Genomic DNA, 11,248 nt, shown 5'->3' on the forward strand with positions numbered 1-11,248 from the left:
TTATCCTCCTCAAGCTTGTTAAAAATAAAGAGGTACTTGCCAGAAATGGTGGGGGAAAAGAGAGAAGAATGAACCTATTTGTTATCTTTTGTCTCAGAAGAAACTTTATTACCACTCTTGGACACGACACTTTTCATTCACCTGGGTTGGGAAATTCTTTACCTCACAGTTGATCAAACCACTTTGAAAGTCTTCATCCGGGTTCCGGGGATTAACTTTGAGTTATTCATCACCAAGCCATCTGTCGTGTCGTTATGTGTTCAAGAGGTCTGCAAGCAAAACTTTCATCTGCAAAATACTTGTCATCCATTTGACCATCCCTGAGTCAGTCCTTACAACAACATTTCTTCAACTTGAACAATGATTTCGTGTTGTGGGCTTGCCTGCAACGGGTCGCTTTCTATCGACATCAGCACATTATCTAGAGAGATGACTTAGAAATCGTCAGTACCTTGAAGTCTGCATGCATCAATGGCAGGTTTCTCGCCTTTGACGTCAGTTTACATCATTGACTTTCGATCGAAGGATTCCGTGAAATGTTCGACATCAACTCATTCATTCACATCTCATGGATTGTACTGGGTACTTTGAGAACCATTGACATTACTGGTGGTCTCTCTCACACTTGTTAACAGTTTACATCATCGACTGGTAATCAAGTGGTTTCTACCATGTTCGACATCAACTCATTTATTCGCATGGCTAGAATCGTACCAATTCGGGAAGTAGAAATGAAGACCCTGGATCTAGTTTCCACCATCCAGGCTGCGAGGAGTTTTGTATTCATTATCTAAGTAGACTAATCATAAACAGATGGCTGCGCCCATACTGTGTCTACAAAAGTCTATGATTATGATGTACTGCAAGATCATTCCTGTATCAGAGTAGTTAGTTTGTTAGTTAAAGTTTTGATCTGAGTATGGGAATGCCTACCTCAGTGATGATATAATCTTATACATGTATTTTGTGTTGAAAATTGCAGGTTCTGACCAGGCTCTCCACGAGATAATCCTTGAAATGATAAAGCGCTTCACCCTTCCTAGATAATACAAAACCCTAATCTATTACAGGCTTCGCACTTTAGGGGGCAATCTGTTACACTAAAAAATGTCACCATGACTATTTACAGTTAGTATGGCTCTATCAACAGTCATGCTATCCTCTTAGGCAAGTCTTATGCCTCTGCTCTCCATGTCAAACTCCAAAAAGAGAGAAAGTCTTTATAAATGTATTTATCTCTGGGTACGCAGGTTCTCTCAACCTTACCTGCGGGTACGCATCCAATGTTCACAAAAGCTGCGTCTTTGGACGCTCTGTATGTAAAGGGGCAGGTGCGTCCCCCTGTAAAGGTCAAAATGCGCAAGTTTCATCTTTAAAAAGTTACTTGTGGTCATTTCTAGAGCATTCTAGAAGGTTTTTCGACGTGTATTGAGCGCCTCCAGATGGTTCATGCACCCCTACCAAAGAGGAACTTATCCCATCAATAAGGGAGCTATCCCATCCAAAGAGGGGATTATCCAATTGATGGTGGACCTGATTAACTTCCTCTTGAGCACTATAAATACAGGCATTGGGCCAGAAGGAGGGGAGGTTGGAAGCTAAACATTTCTAAGGGTAGATGCTGCAGGAATTAGGACTCCCATTTAGAAGCTTGTGAGGAGAGATTGCCATCTTTGCTTGTTCTATTTGGAAGTGGGTGAGCTTTGTCAAAGTAAAGGAGAACTCTTGATGGACCCTGGGAGGGACTTGCACAACACCAAGGCTCAAGTTGTATTTGTTCCTTTTGTTACCTATTAATGCAAATGAGTCCATTCTTCTCAATAACTTGTTATTTATGAGTTGTTTCATGTACTCCTTGGTCTATGTGTTAAATATGTTTTATTCTATGAGATTATCAAGTGCTATTTAATCGTTTGATTGTTAGTGTATGCAGGTTTCAAAGTGAAGGAGGAGCTCATCCGGATCAGCGGAGCTGGACTGCTACAACAGCGTTGGATTACAGGTAGGATCTAAACACTTGATTTCTTATATAGTAAATGCATGTTTAGAGAAGGATTGCTCTTGTTTGTCTTGTTTGTCACTAGAGAGTCTTAGGCTCCTAGGGAGGTTGGTTGTGTCCGCACAATCGACTCTTTCCGCCTGACAGTAGCAGACATCCTCATATTTCCAAAGAGCCATCAAAATCAGAATTTGGACTTCAGGAAGGCCTTCAAAAACTAGTTTTTCCAAATTCGATGCGTTTTCTCAGAAATTCGCTATGTTTTTTCCTGTGGCAGTTTTTCTCCAGTTTTGTCAGTTGGATTCAAATTTCATGGTATAATTGATTAATCCTAATGTAAATATGATGTAGTAGTGAGTAATTAGTCTTGTTAAAGTTGTTTTATGTAAATTTAGCCTCATTTATGAGAGTGGTTTGAGTCGAAGTTAATTGGAGGAGTTGTTTTAACCCCCCTAGACATTAGGGTTTGGTTGGAACACCTCATGTAGTAGTTCCTAGACTCATGGATTCGAACCCTGAGAGCACGGAGATGTTATTTTGATCTATATGTATCTTTCTTTCAGTCATAGAAGAGGTTGGACATCAGAGGAGAGAACTATTGTAGCTTGTACTTAAACATTTTCAGGAAATCAAAGGATGCAATTTGCAGCTATTATCTAGGGATTCATGTGCAGTAAGTTTGTGATGTTGTATTTTCTCCATTATAGCTTTTTATGAAAGATATTCATCTTCTCTTTCCATTCATCATTTCTTCAGTGGTTTTCCTTAAAGTTTCTCAGTAGAATTCTTTGCATAAATCTCTTTTTTGATGGGAATATCATTGTGTGTTAATTTCCTTCTTGCTTAATGAATTCACGGTGCACATGCTCATTAAGATATTTTTATTCTTCCAATCACTACACTACACCGACAAACCCTAAAGCCATCACAAAATTATTACTACCTTGCTTCTCTATATTTGTTGTTGTAACTCTTTGATACTTTGACCTAGCTACCTAGTTTTCATCCCTTATCCAGCATCAAAACCTTAAATTTTCAAAACCCTACATGAGCCTAACATATCTAGCCTAAAATCCTTTCCCATTCCAATCATCATTGGCTGTGAATTCATAGAGAGATCCCTCTCTGGTTTAGTAGGGCTAGCTGTTGAACCACAAGTGGTTTGAGGTCACCTCCTTTAGTCTCCCTTCTCAGCCTTGGGATATTGTGGAGGATAACAGGACCCATCAAATCTGAATCTGAAGAGAAGTCTCTCTCAATTTCTTTAGTGTAAATCATCATGCCAAAGTGATTGACAACATACTTTCCTTAACTAGGAAGTCCTCATCATCTCTCTATTACACTTCTAATCTCAAGATGTTGGTCATCTGGACTCAGGGGTCAACTCCCTCTGGCACTAAACACAAAGATGATTTGATCTTTTCATAAAGAAATCGTTAGCATATATTGCCAAATATCAGAGACATACTTGCAACCTTGAAGAGAGGTTGGTGTTTGCATTAAGTGAACATCAATCCATGTGTGCCAAGACCAGAGGGATTTCTCGAGTTCATATGGGACTTTCTTCTATCAGTAATCACGAATCCCATCTCAGGTGCCTCAAAACCTTGAGGTAGCTCCAAGTATGTGTTAAAAATAGGCATCTCTAGGATGAATTTCCCTAAAGGAAACCCTAAAGCAAACTCTTGTGTCCCATGAAAAATTATATTGATAAAAATTGTTAATTGAATGAGTATTTATTAAAAGGAGGAATTTATTTGGAACAAAATTTGAAATTCAAATTTTTGTATTTCCCTCCAATCCTACAAAGTCAGATTCAATGATAATCAACTATAAGTATATCATTGAGTCAATATCCTAAATGTAGTTTGATGTTTTGGGGTTCGATGGGTCTAAAGTTCGATGGCTTATATATATTTATGAGATTTCAGATGCTTCATCAAGGTTCCGCGATGGTTAAGGTATTGTTTCAAAGGTTATGTTCTCAATGCTCTTGCTCATCCATAGTGCTGTAATGATATTGCATGGTTGACATGGCTCTATACTAATTCTATATGGTTTCCCTCTTGTTATGGTCTCTTGAATTGATAGCGTAACACTTATGGCACCATCACAATATACTCTTATACTATGATCCTTTATATTATATGGCTCACATCACATATAAAAGTCCATTGATCTATACGTGCCACATGCTACATTAAAAATATTATATCTTTGTGATATCATTGACATAACATCACATTATTCTTGGCATATGTATGTAGTTCATCAACACTATGGTTTTGACACTATCATTGGCACTATTATGTATGAGTCTTGGCACAATTGTATATATTTATCTCGACACAAATATGATATCCATCAGATGGGCATAGTATCACTACTCTGCAGTATGTATAGTCTATGTGCCTATGCGTTACAAGTAAGGCATCCATACTCTGTTCCAACGACATCATCCTGTGGTATCTACATGGATATGGCATCATATGAAAAATTGTATTGGGAGCATATATTGCTGAATTTTGTAGATTGGGAGGTACTCCAAGCTCCAGGGGTTCGGGGGTTGGAGGACAAAGCGCCACAACGACAACTTGTGGGTTTGGAACCCAAGAAGGGGTTTTGGCACCAGTCATATCTTTGGGGAATAAACATGATTGTCACACAACATGTGATGGGTGAGGATGATAGTGGTCAGAAAGACGATTCCAACACATCAAAAATTGTCTGAATCCGAGTTGTCATTTGAGAGATATTAATTTTTGAAGTTGACATATGAATTATGAATTTCTTCATGTAGGCCGACATGAGTTTATCAAATAGGCTGACGTGAGAAATTCAAAAGACATGTCAGTTCAATATAATTTTGTGGAGGCTCCTTTTAGTATAAAAGAAGGTTGAATGGGAGGCTATTTTTGCATCCATTGGTGTCAATACATCTCAAGGATAGCTCTGAAATTTTTGGTGGAGAAGAAGAGTCAAAGGGACAGCGTGAGGAGGGCTAGAAGGCAGTGTGGGTTTCTCTGTTTGCTGTAGGTGACAACATGGTGAGAAAGGGTTGTTTGAGGGCTATCTAAGGGCTGTTCTAGGGCTCATTTTTTAGGACAGAAGTGGAGCCAAACCGTAGTGAGAAGGAGACTTGGATCAACATGGGAAAGTCTACCCTAGACAACGTGGAATTGTTGTAGGTGACACCAGATTTTTAGGGGTTAGAAAATGTTGTTTGGGGCTGATCTTAAGTTTGGATTAAGGCCAGTTTGAAGGGATGTATAGGTCAAGAAGAATAGGAGCATGACAATGTTGTTTTAAGGGCTGATTGGTTGTGTTTTTGAGGAGGGCCGAAGCCACAACTTGTTGTTGTGCTAGGCTGCAGGCCATAGCCAACAAAAAAGGCTGTTCCCTACCTGCGTTTAGGTGAAAAGGAGGTTGAAGGGGAAGAGTGTGAGTGGAGGAGCCCGTCTAAGGAAAAGCACAGTCCAAAAGGTGCTTAGAGGCTAGTTGTGTAAAGGGTTAAGGGCTAAAGGTTGTGCCCTAACCAGAGTTGCAGTGACAACAGGTGCAAGTGTGGAAGACAACAATGTTTTGTGGAGGAGTATTGGGTCAAGGTATTGACCAGAATTGGATCATATTTGTTGGTGCATGTTGGAGCCAAGTAGAAGACATATTGTAGGGTGAAATTATCCTATTAGGTGAAAATTCAATAGTGGTAGACTGGGAGTCATAGAGTTAGTGGACGACAACGTAATTAACCACCCAAAAGGATCCCTTAACAAGCTATCTTGAAGGACAAAGAGAAATTGAAGGTTGGGTGAAGGATGGTGCCTAAGTGAAACACTTTGATGGACGAAAGTTGCTGCTAGCCTGACAGATTGGAGCTCGAGTATTGGCTAGCCTAGAGGAGCAGATTGGATCAGCCCAAGTACACCATACAAAAGGACGTGCAACAATGTTAGAGAGTAGTCCTGCTAAAGTCTCGATGTGTAGTGGCCTTGATGGACTAAGGCACTACTAGTGAGCAGAATGGGTGCAACGAAATGACAGGAAAAGATACGAAAAAAGTGCTGCAACCAAGTTTTTCATTGTATCTTCTAACCATATAATGTTGTATTTATCAGTTTGGATTAATATAATGAAGATTGGTGATTGTACATTATTGTACAATTTTGTTTAAAACTGTGTATATTTTGCATGTATGATTTACCGCTTTAGAGTTTTTCGCTGTGCAAAGTAGTTTATGGTTGAGACTCTTGGTTTGGTAGCATAACTGATTTAAGACTCTAACCTAGACCCAAGGTTGTGGAAAATCAACATGGTATCAAAGGGTATCTGAGCTACTTTGAAAGCTAGTAAATCAGAGTTTGCACAACAAAGTACAGTGTGAGAGGGAATTGGTCACATTGTGAGTGAAGGACTCACTACAATGTCAAAGTTGCAGGTTGGTCTCTGGTATGAAGATAGGTTGGAAGGGTTGTCCAACTATACTACTTGGAAAGAGAGGATCAAGTTAGTCTTGCAGGTCAACAGGATCTGGGATTTCTCTGAGAAAGAAATCAAGAAGTCATCTGACCCTAAGTAGCTGGAAATATGGTAAGACTTGGATACGAAAGCGAGGTTGATCATCCTTGACGGTGTGAAGGATCCATTGATACCTTATGTGTTTGAGAAGAACAATGCATGCGAGATGTTAATGGCTCTTCAGAATTTATTCCAGAACAAGAACGAGAACCAGGTGCTGGTATTGGAGGCTAAGTTGAAATCCACCAAGATGATAAAGGGTGAAGGAATGACTTCATATCTAACAAGGATATCCAAATTTCAAGATGATATTGCTGTCATTGGGGGTCAAACTATCAGATGCAAAGATGGTAAGGATTGCCTTGAAAGGGTTCATTGAGGAATGGAAACCCTTCATCAAAGAATCGTTGCGAGGGAGAAGATGCCAGATTGGAATAAACAATGGGATGCCTTCATTCAGGAAGTGTTTTGAGATGAGGATCTTCATCCTTCCAAGAAGGTAGATGAGGATGCGTCACTTTCCACAAAAATGAAGGGTAAGCGGAAGGACTTGAGTAAAATCAAGTGTTTGCACTGTCATGAGATGGGTCATTATGCGTCAAAATGTTCGAAGAAGAAAGGGGATGATGATAAGGAAAAAGGGAAGCACGCCTTCCTTATTTCCCATCAAGCAAAGACGGAAGAAGAAGAGGATGCCCTTTCACTAATTTCTCATTTCTTAGAAAGTACTATCAAAGAGGATGGATGGTACGTGGACAGTGGTGCGACGAAGCATATGATAGGGTCACAGGATGTTTTAGAGACTCTAGCTGAATGGGACCCAAAGTTTCACATGGTGTTGGGTGACAAGAGTCTGTTGGAGATCCAAGGATCGGGTGTGGTGCCATTCAGGTTGGAGACATGATGTATGTTGCGGGTCGAAGATGTATTGTTTGTACCAGGACTCAAGTATAATGTGCTCTCCATCTCGATGATGGAGAGGAAGGGTTTTGAGGTCTTGTTCCAAGATGGGAAGGCAAAACTCAAGACTAGAGTCTCTAAGTTTGATGGGATTGTGCTTGGAGTCAGGGAGAATGGTCTCTACAGGTCGATGGGAAAACCTGAGGATCATGAAAAGAAGCAATGGTAGGTCCAGATTCCAAAGGAGCAGGAGCGGGTGGAATTGCAGTTGTAGGTACATGTTCCTGAGACGAAGGTACACTTTTCCGAGAAAGTCCAGGATCCAGAGGCTTAGAGGGAGTCAAGTTCGAGAGGGAGTTTGTAGACTTAGAGGGAGAAACTGCAACCCAAGAAGAGCGCATGGTCAATGAGGAGCATGGGTGCTTCCAAATTTGGCACAAAGGAACCATGGAAGGAATGGAAAGTGTTGGAGGAAAAGAAAAAGAAGCAGGAGGTTTCGAGTGACAACGAAACTTCTAAGGGAGGCACAGTTCATGCTTCTGGGATTGTTGCTATTGTGGGTAATAGGAGTTGGTGAAGTGTTGCGAACAATGATGATGAAGATGAAGTAATTCCAAGGCATGAAGGTACATCCCTCACTAAGAGGGAGTGTTAAATTTTTTAGCTTGGGAGGTACTCCAAGTCCTAGGGGTTCAAGGGTTGGAGGACAAAGCGCCACAAGGGCAGCTTGTGGGCTTGGAACCCAAGAAAGGGGTTTTGGCACAAATCATGTTTTTAGGGTAGAACCATGATGGTTACGCAACATGTGATGGATGAGGATGATAATGCTCAAAAATAAAATTCCAATGCATCGAAAATTGTCCGAATCTGAGTTTTCGTTTGAGAGATATTAATTTTTGAAGTTGACATATGAATTATGAATTTCTTCATGTAGGCCGACATGAGTTTATCAAATAGAACGACATGAGAAATTCAAAAGACATGTCAGTTCAATATGATTTCGTGGAGGCTCCTTTTAGTATAAAAGGAGGTCAAATGGGAGGCTATTTTGGCATCCATTGGTGTCAATACATCTAAAGGATAACTCTGAAATTTTCGGTGGAGAAGAAGAGTCAAAGGGATAGCGTGAAGAGGGCTAGAAGGCGGCGTGGGTTTCTCTATTTGCTATAGGTGAAAATGTGGTGAGAAAGGATTGTTTGAGGGCTATCTAAGGGCTGTTCTAGGGCTCATTTTTTAGGACATAAGTGGAGCCAAACTACAGTGAGAAGGAGGCTTGGATCAACGTGGGAAAGTCTTCCCTAGATAGCGTGGAATTGCTGTAGGTGACAACAGATTGTTAGGGGCTAGACAAGGTTGTTTGGGGTTGATCTTAAGTGCAGATTAGGGCCAGTTTGAAGGGTTTTCTAGGCCAAGAAGAATAGGAGCATGACAATGATATTTTAAGGGCTGATTGGTTATGTTTTTTAGGAAGGTCGAAGCCACAACTTGCTACTTTGCTAGGCCAGAGGCCATAGCCAGTAGCAAAGGATGTTCCTTGCATGTGTTTAGGTGAACAAGAGGCTGAAGGGGTAGCGTGTGAGTGGAGGAGCCCATCCAAGGAAAAACATAGTCCAAAAGGTGCTTGGAGGTTGACTGTATAAAGGGTTAAGGGCTGAAGGTTGTGCCCTAACCAGAGTTGCAGTGAGAGCAGGTGCAAGCATGGAAGACAACAATGTTTTTTGGAGGAGTGTTGAGTCAAAGTATTGAACAGAATTGGATCAGATTTGTTGGTGATTGTTGGAGCTAAGTAGAAGACATATTGTGGGGTGCAATTATCCTCTTAGGGGTGCAGATCTAACAATGGTAGATTGGGAGTCATAGAGCTAGAGGAGGGTAGCGTGATTGACCACCCAAAAGGATCCCCTGACAAACTATCTTGAAGGGAAAAGAGCAACTGAAGGTTGGGTGAAGGACGATGCCAAAGTGCAACACTTTGATGGATGAAAGTTTCTACTAACCTGGCAGATTGGCGCTCTAGTATTGGCAAACCCATAGGAGCAGATTGGATCATCCCAAGTACACTATACAAAAGGATGTGCAATAGTGTTAGAAGGTAGCCATCCTGATGTCTCGATGTGTAGTGGCCTTGATGGACTAAGGCACTACTAGTGAGAAGAATGGGTGCGATGGGCCGACAGGACAAGATACGAGAAGAAGTGATGCAGCCAAGTTTATCATTATATCTTGTAAACATAGACTGTTGTATTTATCAGTTTGGATTAATATAACGAAGATTGGTGATTGTACATTATTATGCAATTTTGTTTAAAACTGTGTATATTGTGCATGTATGGTTTACTGCTTTAGAATTTTGTGATTTGAAAAGTAGTTTGTGGTTGATACTCTTTGTTTGGTAGCGTTAGTGATTTAAGACTCTAACCTAGACCAAGGCCATGGAAAATCAACATATATGTCTATTGGTATCACCCAATATGCAGAGCAGTAATGGTATGGTATATATATTCTGGTAAGATTGTATGTCCTGGTAGGACTACTCAGGTATAAGTGTATTGGTATGGCATGGCAACATCGTAGGAGAAACCCTGATTCTGAGCATGAAGTAGTATTTTTGTTGTATGATGAATATATCTCATATTGTTCACAAACGTAGTTGTGAACCTCTTTGGATTAGCCCTAGATGAGATAATGTGATTTATAATGTCTCATGATGATGTACTTTGTATCACAGTTGAACAATTGATGAAACCTAATAGAAGAAGAAGAACAATTTCGGGTTTTCCCGCATTGTGGGGTTTTGCGCTGGTATCCTACTAATCCTAGTGTCTTTACGTGTGAATGCTTTTCTTCTGATATTCCTTTTATTTCCACTACTTTGTCGATGATATTGTTCTTTATATATATTTTCATATGATATGATGATGTTATGGGGTGAATGAATATGTAAACAATGAATATATATAAATTCTATTATCAAATCAAAGAACAATGAAGTCCTTAGATAAATTAACAATATGTTTCTTCCTTATATATATCATGGAGGACCAACTTCACATACATTTGATTAGTCCATCTGGCAACATGAGCTACAATCCTCTCCCTCTGAGTGCATATTCCTTATCATTGATGAATTTAATATCGGGAAAGCATCTAACATTATCATATCTTGTCATCTAGAATGATCCTTGCATGAAGGAAATATTGTTCTCATCATCTCATCAGATTTTTTTATTCAACTTGTCAATCTACTTCCTCTGAATAGGAAGCTTCTTCAATCAAAGTTATCAACCAAGAAGATTGCAATCCTTTCTTCAAGGACTTGAGCTTTTGTCCATTTCATGTGCCACTCAGGTCATGGGATGGCTAAACATCTTCATCAATCTTGATACAAAGGACTTGGTTCTTACGTTCATCAGATGTACCTGTTGATCCCAGAACAAGAGAAAGAGAAAAAGTAGCAAAATAAATAGACAAAACAAATTTGTACCTAGTGATGAGGTAGGGCTTTCTTTCTACTCTAGATATGAGAGTGACTCCTTTACTTTTCTACACTAGTTTTCTCTTAGAGCTAAGTCTTCTTGCAATGCTCTACATCTTTATGATCCTCATGATGGATCACATCCTCATCCAAGAATTTATTGAAAAAAATAAAATACTCATGTAGGAAGAATCACCAATAATCGAAAAGAATAAATTCATAAGAAATGACATCAGTCTTGAAAGTACTTATCTTTCATGTACATTGGAGGAGGTTCACATCTCTCTCTTGATCCTGTCTCCCTCTTAGCTAGGAGGCACCACAGTCCATCAATCATATGTCAATATCGTCTTCAAAAG

The sequence above is a fragment of the Pinus tabuliformis genome, chromosome 2_1, assembly GCF_031772625.1.
Source record: "Pinus tabuliformis cultivar Carrire ecotype Pingquan chromosome 2_1, CPIR1, whole genome shotgun sequence".
Lineage (NCBI taxonomy): Eukaryota > Viridiplantae > Streptophyta > Pinopsida > Pinales > Pinaceae > Pinus > Pinus tabuliformis.